The sequence below is a fragment of the Mesoplodon densirostris genome, chromosome 9 (genome assembly GCF_025265405.1).
Source record: "Mesoplodon densirostris isolate mMesDen1 chromosome 9, mMesDen1 primary haplotype, whole genome shotgun sequence".
NCBI lineage: Eukaryota > Metazoa > Chordata > Mammalia > Artiodactyla > Ziphiidae > Mesoplodon > Mesoplodon densirostris.
This window is the reverse complement of record NC_082669.1, coordinates 14,571,881-14,584,342: the sequence shown is the minus strand read 5'-3', so window position 1 is coordinate 14,584,342 and position 12,462 is coordinate 14,571,881. Positions and strand designations below refer to the sequence as shown.

At 38.7% G+C, this 12,462-nt stretch overlaps 1 long non-coding RNA gene across 1 annotated transcript in view; it reads right to left on the bottom strand.

Annotated features, from left to right (window-relative positions):
- LOC132496271 (uncharacterized) overlaps window positions 1–12,462 on the bottom strand; it is a 103,291-nt gene that overhangs the window by 66,724 nt on the left and 24,105 nt on the right. The window contains exon 3 of the long non-coding RNA XR_009533387.1: window positions 11,435–11,529. This is a non-coding gene — a long non-coding RNA (uncharacterized LOC132496271). The remainder of the gene's footprint in view (window positions 1–11,434; window positions 11,530–12,462) is intronic.

Below are 12,462 nucleotides of genomic sequence, written 5' to 3'. Positions count from 1 at the left end.
ATACTTAGGTGGGGGGTGGTAAGGAACTGGTGACAAAGTGTACCATGTACCTTGATGTTTGTGAAAATGTTTATTCCTTTCCAGCCTATAAATACAAGACAAAGTGTGACTACAATGTAAGGTGACTTTCTTTTACTTTTTATTGTTGGGAGTTTCAAACATATGTAAAAATGGATTATTACAATGGACCTCAAATGTCTATCCACTAATATTGTTTCATCTATACTCCCCACACTACCCTCCCCTCCCACCACTGGGTTATTTTAAAGCAAATTCCACTCTGTTTTACCATATTATTTCAGGACATATCTCCCCAAAATGACTTTTTAAAACACACAACCACAATAGCATTATGATACCTAAAAATTAACAATACCTTGCTATTTTAAAATGCATAGGAATTTGCACATCCACAGGATTACTTTCTTCAAAGAATCATCTTAAAAGGCTACAATGATGCTAAATGCTAGCATTTCTAAATACTTTTTAGAAGTATTTTGGAATACTTCTCAGGATTATTTTCAGGATTTGCAATGTATTCCTTAGTTATCCCAAGTGATGACACATCTTTACTCTTCAAGGGTAGACTTGACTTGAAAACAGTCAAAAGTCTTTGGGAATAAACCCCAATAAATAGGGGGAGTAATGAGACTGGGTAGGACTGGTTCTGCTAAAGAGAATAATATACACAGAGGCACAAGGTGTGTCCCCCTTTCATGGAAGGAGTCTGATGCTCATAAACTAGCTCAGAAATTACCCTCAATGACCAGAGATGCTGAGAGAGAAAAAGAGCTCTGTTGTATTGGGAGCAGAAGCTGGAGTGAAACTAAGAGGAGAATGTGACAGGCAGCTGCTAGAGAGCCAGCCAGCTGGTGAAAGGAAGTTATGCTTAATCTTTGTACCCTAAATTCCAGTGATTCCAGGCCACTTTCAGGATTTATCTTGCATTTCAGGCTTCTGTGCTTTTGCAAACAATGTTCCCTGTGATTGGAATGCCTACTCCCACTGGGTGGACTCACTGGGTGAATCGCTAGTCATCCTTTAAGACCTTGATCAAATATTACTACATTCCTTGACTCTCTCTGGAAAAATTAGTTGTTCCATCGTCTGGTCCTAGTTGTACTTTGTAGGTATCTCTTCTAACATCTCTGTGACTACTTAATAATTATTCAGATATGTATATATTTCCCCAGTTAGACTGGGAGCTTCATTTTTGTGTCTTTGGCACACAGACAGTGATTGGCACATAGTAGGTCTTCAGTAACCATTTGTTTAGCACACAGATAAAATTAATAATCTATGTATTTTTACATGGGGTAGACCTTGAAATGTCCTCACAATGCGGCAAAGTAATTGCAGGCTTGAAATATTATAGAATAAAGCAAAGAAGAAAAGCCTTACATGCAAGAGCAGTTTTTGTAACAGAAACTCTGGAAGTTTCAGATGTTGTCAGTGGAAGGTTACAGCATAGAACTACCCAGAGAAATGTCAGCAATTTCTTTTCTTCTTTTTAAAAATAAAATTTCCAAATCCATTTTTTTTTTTTTTTTTTTTGGTACGCGGGCCTCTCACTGTTGTGGCCTCTCCTGTTGCGGAGCACAGGCTCCGGACGCGCAGGCTCAGCGGCCATGGCTCACGGGCCCAGCCGCTCTGCGGCATGTGGGATCTTCCCGGACCGGGGCACGAACCCGTGTCCCCTGCATCGGCAGGCGGACTCTCAACCACTGCGCCACCAGGGAAGCCCTCCAAATCCATTTTTTAGGATCATAATTGTTTTTTTTTTCTTTGAGGGACTGATACTTGAGGAGTTAACAAATGAAGTACCCGTAAAAACTCAGATCAAACTTAGTTGATGCACATTTTTCTCAAAATAAATTTGGGAGGCAGAACGCAAAACATAAGAAATGAATCATCTGCTTCAAAGAGAATAGATGACTGACTCTTAAGGTCACTGTAAAAACTAAAGAAATTTGTAATGATGGAAACCGTTAAGTATGCTCTCCCGTCAGGACGATCCATATACTCCTCTCACTTTCTCTCCCACCTTCTGCCCCAGAGCAAGAACAGCCCGTCCATTCCTACTCCAATGACCTGGTCTTGGGCCTCGGTGGGAAGCAGACGCAACTCTTCCAGCATTATGCCAGTGGCAATGCCACACCTGTGGCATAGTCCAAGGATGAGAAATAAAGGAGTTTGTGGGTAGCCCAGGTGGATAGAAAGGAGCAAGGGGAGAGCCACCCATAGAGAACAATTACATCTGATGTCACCTGCTCTTGGTTGAACCTGAATCTTACCCAGACAATAAAGCCTGTTTTTCAGACTGCTTTCTGGGCCCCAGTTGGCTCACGGCATATTTTCAAACTGATTTTTAAAGAAAATTCAGTAAGTCCACAGAAATTTTTACAATCCTTCTTGTCAGGTGGTAAATTTCCTGCTGAACCATGTATGGAAATAACCTGATTTGGATACAGAAGAAACAGGACTGAAGTGGCTGAGCAACAGGTCTGCTTAGTTTTAAAGGTTACATTGCACGACCTGGGCAAGGCACCCCATGATATGAAAGACTGTTCTAACTCAACCCGGAAATCGGGCCAGACCACCCAGGGACTTACAGAAGCTCTTTGGCCCCCGCACCACTGACCCCACGACACATGGCCTCTTGGATCCTGTGGCCACTCTCAATTGGAGAATACACAAAATAAATTAGCACTTGCTTTTTGCTCGTTTTATAAAGGAAATCTATTTTTTTAAAGAAAACTAGAATCCAAAATTACAGCCTAAAATGAATGCATGCACACAAAGTTGAGAATATAGAAGTGATGCTAAGCCAAATAACAGTACCATTTTTATGTTGGTTGAAAACAGCATATTTTGATTGTTACATACAAAGAATTTCACATTTCTCATAAAGAGGGAAATGATGAAACATCCAAGACTCCCTTTTATCTTCTGAAATACCAAATCCCAAAAAGTAAGATTTAATCTGCTTCTAGATTTCAAGAGAAAGTTATGAGAGAGATCTTCTTAAAATCTCAAAGAAAACAAAGCTAAAATATTAAAAATGATTTTTGAAATGTATATATTAATAGTTTTCTCTGAAGATCGATGTGCTAAACTGAGATTTATTTTTCCCGAAAGAGGTTTAATTTTTTTTTTTTTTTTTGGCTGGGTCCAACTTTTGCATAGGGAAGTTCAAAACTGTTCATTGTAACTGTCACTTCCTACTTAATCATCAATTCAGTTCATATTAATAATGCAACCTTTTACATGCAGATCTCTCTATGACATTATACTTGCCTGGAGGAACCACCCATTAAAAGGATGAGAGAGAATTCATCACCCTCATTACTTCTTTTAAGCACACTCATGAGAATAATGCATCAATTATGATAAATTAATCTTAAAAGGTTGCTAAGGGCAGACTTACGCCTGTGATTTGGGCTTGTAAGCCTTTACTAAAGAAATTCTTTTTAAAAAGTCAACTAGTTGCATCAAGAAATCAATTACTTTCTATAAAAGATAAATTATTTTTGAACTTTTTATTATTAAATAATTTTAAACTTACAAAAGAAATGCAAGAATAGAACACAGTATTACTGATATTTTTCATCCAGATTCACCAATATTTAAGTTTGTCACATTTGCTTTAGTACTTGCTGTCTCTGTCTCTCTCTGCCTATCTGTGTCTCTATGTATGTATTTATATTTATAGATATTCTTTTACATATCAGGAATTTTAACATTAATGAAATATTATATCTAATATACTGTCCATATTCAAACTTCACTAATAATGATCTTTATGGCAAATTTCCCCCAACCCAGAATCTAATCCAGGGTTACTCATTGCACTTAGTTGTGTATCTTTTAATCTCCTTTAATCTGGAAAGCTTCCCAGCCTTCCTCTATTTTTCATGACATTGAAATTTTTTTAAGAATATAGTCCATTAAATATGATATCGCTTATATGTGGAATCTAAAATATGGCACAAATGAACCTATCTACAAAACAGAAATAGACTCATAGAATAGAGAACAGACTTGTGGTTGCCAAAAGAGGGAGAGGGATGGACTGGGAGTTTGGGGTTGGCAGATGCAAACTATTACATTTAGAATGGATAAACAACAGGGTCCTAAGGTATAGCACAGGGAACTATATCCAACCTCCTGGAATAAACCATAATGGAAAAGAATATTAAATAAAAGAATGTCTCTATGTGTATAACTGAGTCACTTTGCTGTAGAGCAGAGATTGGCACAGCACTGTAAATCAACTATACTTCAACAACAACAACAAAAGAAGAATACAGTCCATTTGTTTTTACAGAATATCCTCCAATTTGGATTTCTTTGAAGCTTCCTCATTAGTCCATCAAAGTATGTATCATTGGCAAGAATGCTTAATAATTGATGTTGTGTCCTCTGTGCATGGCATCAGGGGTACACAATGAAAGGTTTTTCTCATTAGTGATTTTAATTTGATCACCTGGTTAAGGTGATGCCCATTAGCGAAACAAGATAATTATTGGCTGCCCAGAGGAAATAATTAGTTGAAATTTTAGAGTTATTTTGTGTGGATTGTTTTCTGAATATTAAAATTTCATATTTAATGACACAATACCAAGCACTCAAAATAAAAAATATATATACGACTTGCTAAATGAAGTGCTAGGAACTCAAGCAAGAAATATTACTTACTGGGCTTCCCTGGTGGTGCAGTGGTTAAGAATACACCTGCCAATTCACGGGACACAGGTTCGAGCCCTGGTCCGGGAAGATCCCACATGCCGCGGAGCAACTAAGCCTGTGCGCCACAACTACTGAGCCTGCGCTCTAGAGCCCGTGAGCCACAACTACTGAAGCCTGTGCACCTAGAGCCCGTGCTCTGCAAGAAGAGAAGCCACCGCAATGAGAAGCCCGCGCACCACAACTAAAGAAAGCCCGCGTGCAGCAACGAAGACCCAATGCGGCCAAAAGTAAAATAAACAAATAAACAAACAAATAAGAAATATTACTTATTGTATCAATGACTAATGGGACTCATGACCTAATAAACATAGCTTTGATATATTTTATGCATACTACCTAAAAAAACACTTCAACGTGTATTTCTAAACTTTATTACAGACCTGAAAAATTTTAATATCGCTCCATTTTGCCTATGACGCAAGAGAATTCAGTGATTCTTTTGGGATTAACAGGTAGTAAGTGGAAAAGACAAGATTTGAACACAAACCTACCTGGATCTCAAAGCCCTCTTGCTCTAGCATATCATACTGCATTTCTTCTAAATGAAAAATCTAAGTTTCTATATGTTAGCCAAAACCAAATATAAATGTTATTGACCTTCCTCTGTATAAAAAGTAGATTAACTTTTGAAGAGAATTTTTTAAAATGCCAATGGTAAATTTTTAAAGTTAGGAGTATATTTTAAATCAGGCACTGGAAATAATGGGAATCTGGTGTGCCAGCTGTAAGACTTGGTGTCTATATTGAACTTTTATTTACTTATTGAACTTTTATTTGCCACGTCTCTCTTTATCACAGACGTTATCCCCTTTTCCACATCCTCTCACTTAGTCATATTATTCACCTACATCTTTCTTTCTGGATATTTTGGATCTCTGTATCTCTCTCTCTCTCTCTTTCTCTCATTTTGGCCTCTTTCCCTTTCCAAAAAACCTTCTCCATCTTTTCAAGGTTTACTTCTTTCCATCATATTATCACAGCTAATAGGGATCTGGGCAATGAAGATCATCTCAAGGGATCAGTTCTGAACCCTATGCCATTTAGCACTTCCATTAATAATTTGAATGATGATAATTAAAAGTAATTCCAAACTGAAAGGGGTGGCTGTAACCTAAGAAATTTGCATTAAAACTAAAATTTCTAACAAGACAGAAAAATGGATGGATAAGAACAGTAGATGTTTTGCAGGATACCAGTAGTGTAATTTAATTACTTTAGGAAAGAAAAAGCATCTGTTCAAGCACAAGGTGGCACAGGATGGGCTTTATACAAGTATATCAGGATAGAATAGAAAAGAATAGAGGATTAAAGTGATTCCCATTCTAAATATGAGTCAAGACAGTAGCACATTTGGAAATGTGTCTAATATTGTTACATATGAACAATATTCCAAAATTTATTAACTTTGAAGTTATCCTTCCTTTGTTCTCAGCATTGGTTAGTTCTAAAGTACAGTAATGTTTCTATTTTGTCTGTTTACATTTTAAAATGTATGCACCATTTAGGAATATTGGAAAAATAAATGCTTGTAGACATATTACAAATTACTTAGATTCCAGAGAAAAGCAATCTAAAGCTTTAAAGGACATGCAATCAGACCTATAAGGACAAATTTAAGAAACTGAGCTTATTAGTTTACTCTATATTTCAGAACTGCTAATATGGACTGTACTAAAGCAGAAAACTTTTCAGATAAGGCCATGGAAATATTATTTATAGAACCAAAGACTATTTGGACTACAGGATGTAATAATAATAGATACTACTTGCTGTATGGATACAACCCGCTAAGCACTTCATTATTATTTCTAAACTTTACACAGGCCTGAAAGGAAGTAACATTAGCTCCAACTTCTAATATCTCTCAGTTATAAGCATTTTATTCCTTAATCAATAGGTGCTTACTTTAAAAAGCAAATGCCTGCTGGAGAAATAAGTGTTTTCAATCAATCATGCCTAAATGAAAAACATTTCATCAGATAATCATTCTGTTCCACTCACTATCTAATAAGTAGCTGTTTTGATGGGGGAAGGGAAGGAGAGGATAGAACAATTTGGGGGTACTGAGATTGAATGCGGTGGCGAGTTTGAGTTGAGCATCAGAGTAGGATTGCTGTTACGTAACACGTAGGGTGGGCACATTGCAATTTGTTCTGCACCTCACGTGGCGAAACCCACTCCACTGAGCATTATCTGCCTGAGTTTGGGAAGGCTCCCTGGTGAGGGAATTTCTGTGCAGCTTGTCCCAGTCAGCACAGCAGGCAGAGCCAGAGAAAATGCAGGAATCATATATGGTAGATGCAAAGATGAACTTCCTGATTATAAGGATGAGTAAACACTGGAAACAGCTAGTCAGAGAGGGAGTTTGTGGAATCTCCATCCTGAAAGTAGTTCTCTCATGGGAAAAATCTCTGTGGACTATATACCCCTGATTGGACATGACTGGACACACTGAGGGAGGACAAGCTTTGCTTTGAATGAGGGGCAAAGGAGTTTTTTTTGTTGTTTTTTGCAGTAGCGGGCCTCTCACTGTTGTGGCCTCTCCCGTTGCGGAGCACAGGCTCCGGACGCGCAGGCTCAGCGGCCATGGCTCACGGGCCCAGCCGCTCCGCGGCATGTGGGATCTTCCCGGACCGGGGCACGAACCCGTGTCCCCTGCATCGGCAGGCGGACTCCCAACCACTGCGCCACCAGGGAAGCCCAGGAGTTGTTTTTTTTTAAAATTAAATGTGATGAGTGAAGTATTCATTTCTGTCCAAAGCAAAACTAGACACTTAATACATTACAAAAAATGTTTATGCTGCAAGAGATCTAGTAAACACACCATCTGGAGAACCTTAGAGTTCAGGTTTTCAGAACTACTGATTTTTAAAAAATAGGCCAGCTCTCCTAAATGTTTTAAGTAATAGAAGTACTTCCAGTTGGAAGTCGGTAAAGGGTAGGCTAATTTGGGGGAACTTCAGACAAGAAGATATGCTCTTATGATTTCTCTAAACTTCCATGTTCCCCTAAACCAGTTTTTAAGCATTTGACAGGAAAATGGTAGGAGAAGTGGGGGGAGGTCTGAGTGGGGAGCTGGAAGGTCCAAGTTCAAGCACCTGGATTTTATTCATTTAGTTCACTGATGACTGTCTCACTGCCAAAAACATCCTTCTCTTCACAAAAAAGTTGACCATTGGTATCATAGTGCCCTCTCATTTACTTATTAGAATATGAGTGCCTATTATGTACTAAGCAAATAATTAAATTGATCCAATAGTTTCACACCTTATTTCCATTTGAAAGAACATTAGTGTTCTTGAACATCTGTTTCCCCATGTATAAAACTGGTGTGCTAAAGGACAATGAACTAGATGATCTATGAAGCCTCTTTCAGTTGTAAAATTATATGTTTCTGTAGCCTCTCGAAGCAGGTGCTGCTGCTTGTGTACGACGGAGTCAGACCCCAGCTCTGCCACCTCCTCACTGTGGGACTGGGCAGGTTACCTAAGCCTCTTTGGAACCAGCGTCCTTGTGTTCCTGCCATCATTACAATCCTCACTTGGAACACTTTTTTGATCACGTTACTTAACCCATGTATGAGATGCCACGGACAGGACTTGAAGACATATAATACCTATCAAAAAAGCCTAGCATAATGCCTCACAGTGTCTCTCAAAGGAGAGCCTCAATAAAGTTAATCCCATTCTTTCTACTGTCTTTGGAGAGGCTACTCACCCATTTCAAACTAATGCCACGCACAATTTCCCAAGAAAACAAAGGGCAAGACTGTTAGGTTTTATGTTTTGCAGTTTGATACAGGCTTTGCATGACAACATTTTCTCTTTCACCTTTTATCACCCATTATAATCAAAATCATCTGACATGTATATTAGCTGTCTGTGTTCCCCAAGTCAAGGCTCAAAATAAATGCACATGAACATGACCTGAAATTTTGCTTGTATCAGAAATACAAATGGCTAGGTCAAATAGCCAGATAAAATTTTATGAGAGTCTGGAACTTTTTCTAGATATTTTTAATCCTTTGCCCGTTGTTTGAACTGTCCGTCTTTTATTTTATTTTATTTTTTGATGTGGACCATCTTTAAAGTCTTTATTGAATATGTTACAATATTGCTTCTGTTTTATGTTTTTGGTTTTTTGGCCGCAGCGCATGTGGAATCTTAGCTTCCCGACCAGGGACTGAACTTGCACCCCCTGCATTGGAAGGTGAAGTCGTAACCACTGGACGGCCAGGGAAGTCCCTATTTGTCTTATTAACAATTTAAAATACATCGCGCAAATTAGGCCCATAGAATACTTTTATTGAATTTTTTTAACTGTATATCCTCACCTTAGTATAGGTGAAAATCTAACTAACTATAGATCTCATAAAAACAGTAGTTGAAAACAGAATTATATATATATATATATATATATATATATATATATATATATATATACCTCAGAGATTGAATTGACAATAAGCATAATTTTTCCTTAGAAGCAAATGGATATATAAATCATATATAAATACTTAAGGACCATCTAAAAATGAGATATTCATGAACATTTCTAGGCCACAGGCAGAACAAATATATACATTGTGACATCAATAAATACTTTCTGAATTAAGGAAAACAAAAGATCTCAGGAGGTTTGTGAGTCTTACAACGTGTCATCTTCAATATATCTTTCATTGTTTGCTAAGTGGACACTCTAAAAGGCACAGCAATTATTTAGTCTATCCTTGTTCATGTTACCATCACTCCCAAATTACAAAATTAATCTACATTTCTTCAGCTTTCATAGAAATCTATTTAACATTATGCCCTTGGACTTCTGCCAAAAGCCTATGTTGAAATGACCATGCAAGGAATATTTTGGCATCTTTCATAAAATTGCCATTTGGGGATACTTTTGTTTGTGCAATGTCCTTCATAACAAGCTTTGTGAGGTAAATTTTTCTTTGAGTTCAATGCTAGGCAATATTTGTTTCTTCTGAGCAACTGGTATCATTCAATTTAGTGGTTAGTAAGACTATGCAACTTATATTTCCCTTTTTAGCAAGGAGTCCAGAGTTAAGTGTTCTACTCAGTTTTAACATCTAGTCATTCTTAAGGTTTCAGGTTAATTATACACCATCTCTACACACCGCTTCCACTCCCACAAACCCATTTATAAATTGGCTTTTGTTTTTTCTGTCTCTCTCTCTCTCTTTCTCAAGTGCCTCTGTATTCATTATAAGCTAATTCAAATTTTTTTTTTTTGCAATATGCAGGCCTCTCACTGTTGTGGCCTTTCCTGTTGTGGAGCACAGGCTCTGGACGCGCAGGCTCAGCGGCCATGGGTCACGGGCCCAGCCGCTCCGCAGCATGTGGGATCTTCCCGGGCCGGGGCACGAACCCGTGTCCCCTGCATTGGCAGGCGGACTCTCAACCACTGCGCCACCAGGGAAGCCCTCAAATATTGTTTTAAAGAGTACAGACAAATAATTTTACATTGTTAAACTTAATAAATTTAATAAATAAACTTAGTAAATTTTTTTCTTAGTTTTACCATTATTGTAATTCAAGCTAACACATTTGAGTACATAATATTAAAGTTTAAATTTAACTCTTGATAAACAATACTCTATCACAAGAGGCAAATGCTTCAGATGTGTGTTTATTTAGATGTAACCTACTGACATACTGTAGCGGCAGTATATACGGTTACCTCTAAATATGTCAAACAGCTCCAAATAGAAATATGTATACTACTAGTACAATGCCATATACTCCAAATACTCTGAAAAATTCTATAAAACATATGGCTTTATGCTTAAATTTAAAGAATCTCAATCGTTCCCTGGATTTATAGTCCAAAAAGAAACAAGTCTGACATATTTCTGGGTGTGGTTTCTGAAGTTTTTATCCCCTTTGACTTTGATTAGTTGAATATTTGAGGTCATCTTGAAATATGAGCCTTGTCGGCCGGGCTATGTAAATTTTGTACTTGTCCTTGAGAAGACCCTAATGAAGATCACTGTGTTAGAGTATTCTCCGTGACTTAACTTTAGTGATATGCATGCAACAGAAGGGCTTAACTGTGGAAGCCACTATAAAAGAACTGGGCCACCCATGCATTCATATGCAGACATGTCAATAGTACTCTTTGGGGCTTCCCTGGTGGCGCAGTGGTTGAGAGTCCGCCTGCCGATGCAGGGGACACGGGTTCGTGCCCCGATCCCGGAAGATCCCACATGCCGCGGAGCGGCTGGGCCCGCGAGCCATGGCCGCGGAGCCTGTGTGTCCGGAGCCTGTGCTCCGCAACGGGAGAGGCCACAGCAGTGAGAGGCCCGCGTACAGCAAAAAACAAAACAAAACAAAACAAACAAAAAAAAAAAAAATAGTACTCTTTGGTTCTAATAAAATTAGGGGTAAAACCTTCTTCCCGTCACCATCGTCTATGAACTCTGAATTGGCTACATATAAGTAGGAGAACATCAAGCACTAGTATCAGTGGTGGGAAGTACAAATACAAGAATAAAAATGAGAAGGAAGTACCCTCTGGGTGCTGCTACCAGATCATTTTTGGCCTCTGTGCAATAAGTTAGGCCTCTCCTGCGTTGGTTCCAAGTATACCATGGAAGAAAGCCAGCTCTAAAATTAATATTCTTCTGATCATTTGAACGTTGAATAAAAATTGAGAAGGGATGAATTACCTTCTCTTCCTTTTTGGCCTTCTATTCAGGAACCCATGTCATTTAAGCAACTCTATCCTTGCAAAAGGACATCATATCTCCGACCTGGAAAACAACTACAACAAATACATGTGTTGAGAGAAGCATGTTCATGGGAGATTATATGAAGGATATGAAATCAATCCATTCCTCTACATAAGCAGTCACAAACTAAGATTGATTTAACCCACAGGAATATTTTGTTTGGCCCACAGTGTATTTTTAAAAATTGTGAGATTTCAAATATAGAAGGTGGCAATAGTGTTCTTAGTGTCCCCACATGGCAACATCTGCTGGAGCTGAGCAATGGCAGCTGCTCCCTCTACTTGGGGCAGGGGATCTCCAGGTGGTCACAGTCCATACATACATGCATTTGCTATGCCTACAAAGATTCTAAAATCAGAGTGGCCAGCTGAATGCCAACTGAATGCCAGGATTGCATCGTTACTGCCATTCTCGTGTCAGGATTGCTTCTACTGATTTTCACTTTGGTGGCTGTCATCAGCACCAAGCATGTGATCCGATTGCAGACTCACTCCACTGGAATCTGGGGCTCTTTTCTTTCCTTATGTCAGTACAACTAAATCCTGTACTCTACTGCATAGATATCTAATTATGTATAAGCACTTTTCCTATCCCATCAGAAGAGTAAGATCTCAATTATGGCACTCCCTTTCTTTTCATTTTCTCATTACACCCACAGCATAGAAAATACACTCACCGTCTACTGTAGACTGCAGTGATTATCCCCAAATACAGGCTTCCTGAAAGAGAATTATGTAACCCCGCCCACAGATGTCAGGTTTAGCCAACGGAATGTGAGCAGATATGATACACGTAATCTCTGAGAAGAAGCTTTAAAAGATATGGTGAGTTTCCACCAGCCATCTTAATCTGCCATGAAAAGGGAATGTCCCAGGGCCTCCCTGGTGGCGCAGTGGTTGAGAGTCCGCCTGCCGATGCAGGGGATACGGGTTCGTGCCCCGGTCTGGGAGGATCCCATATGCCGC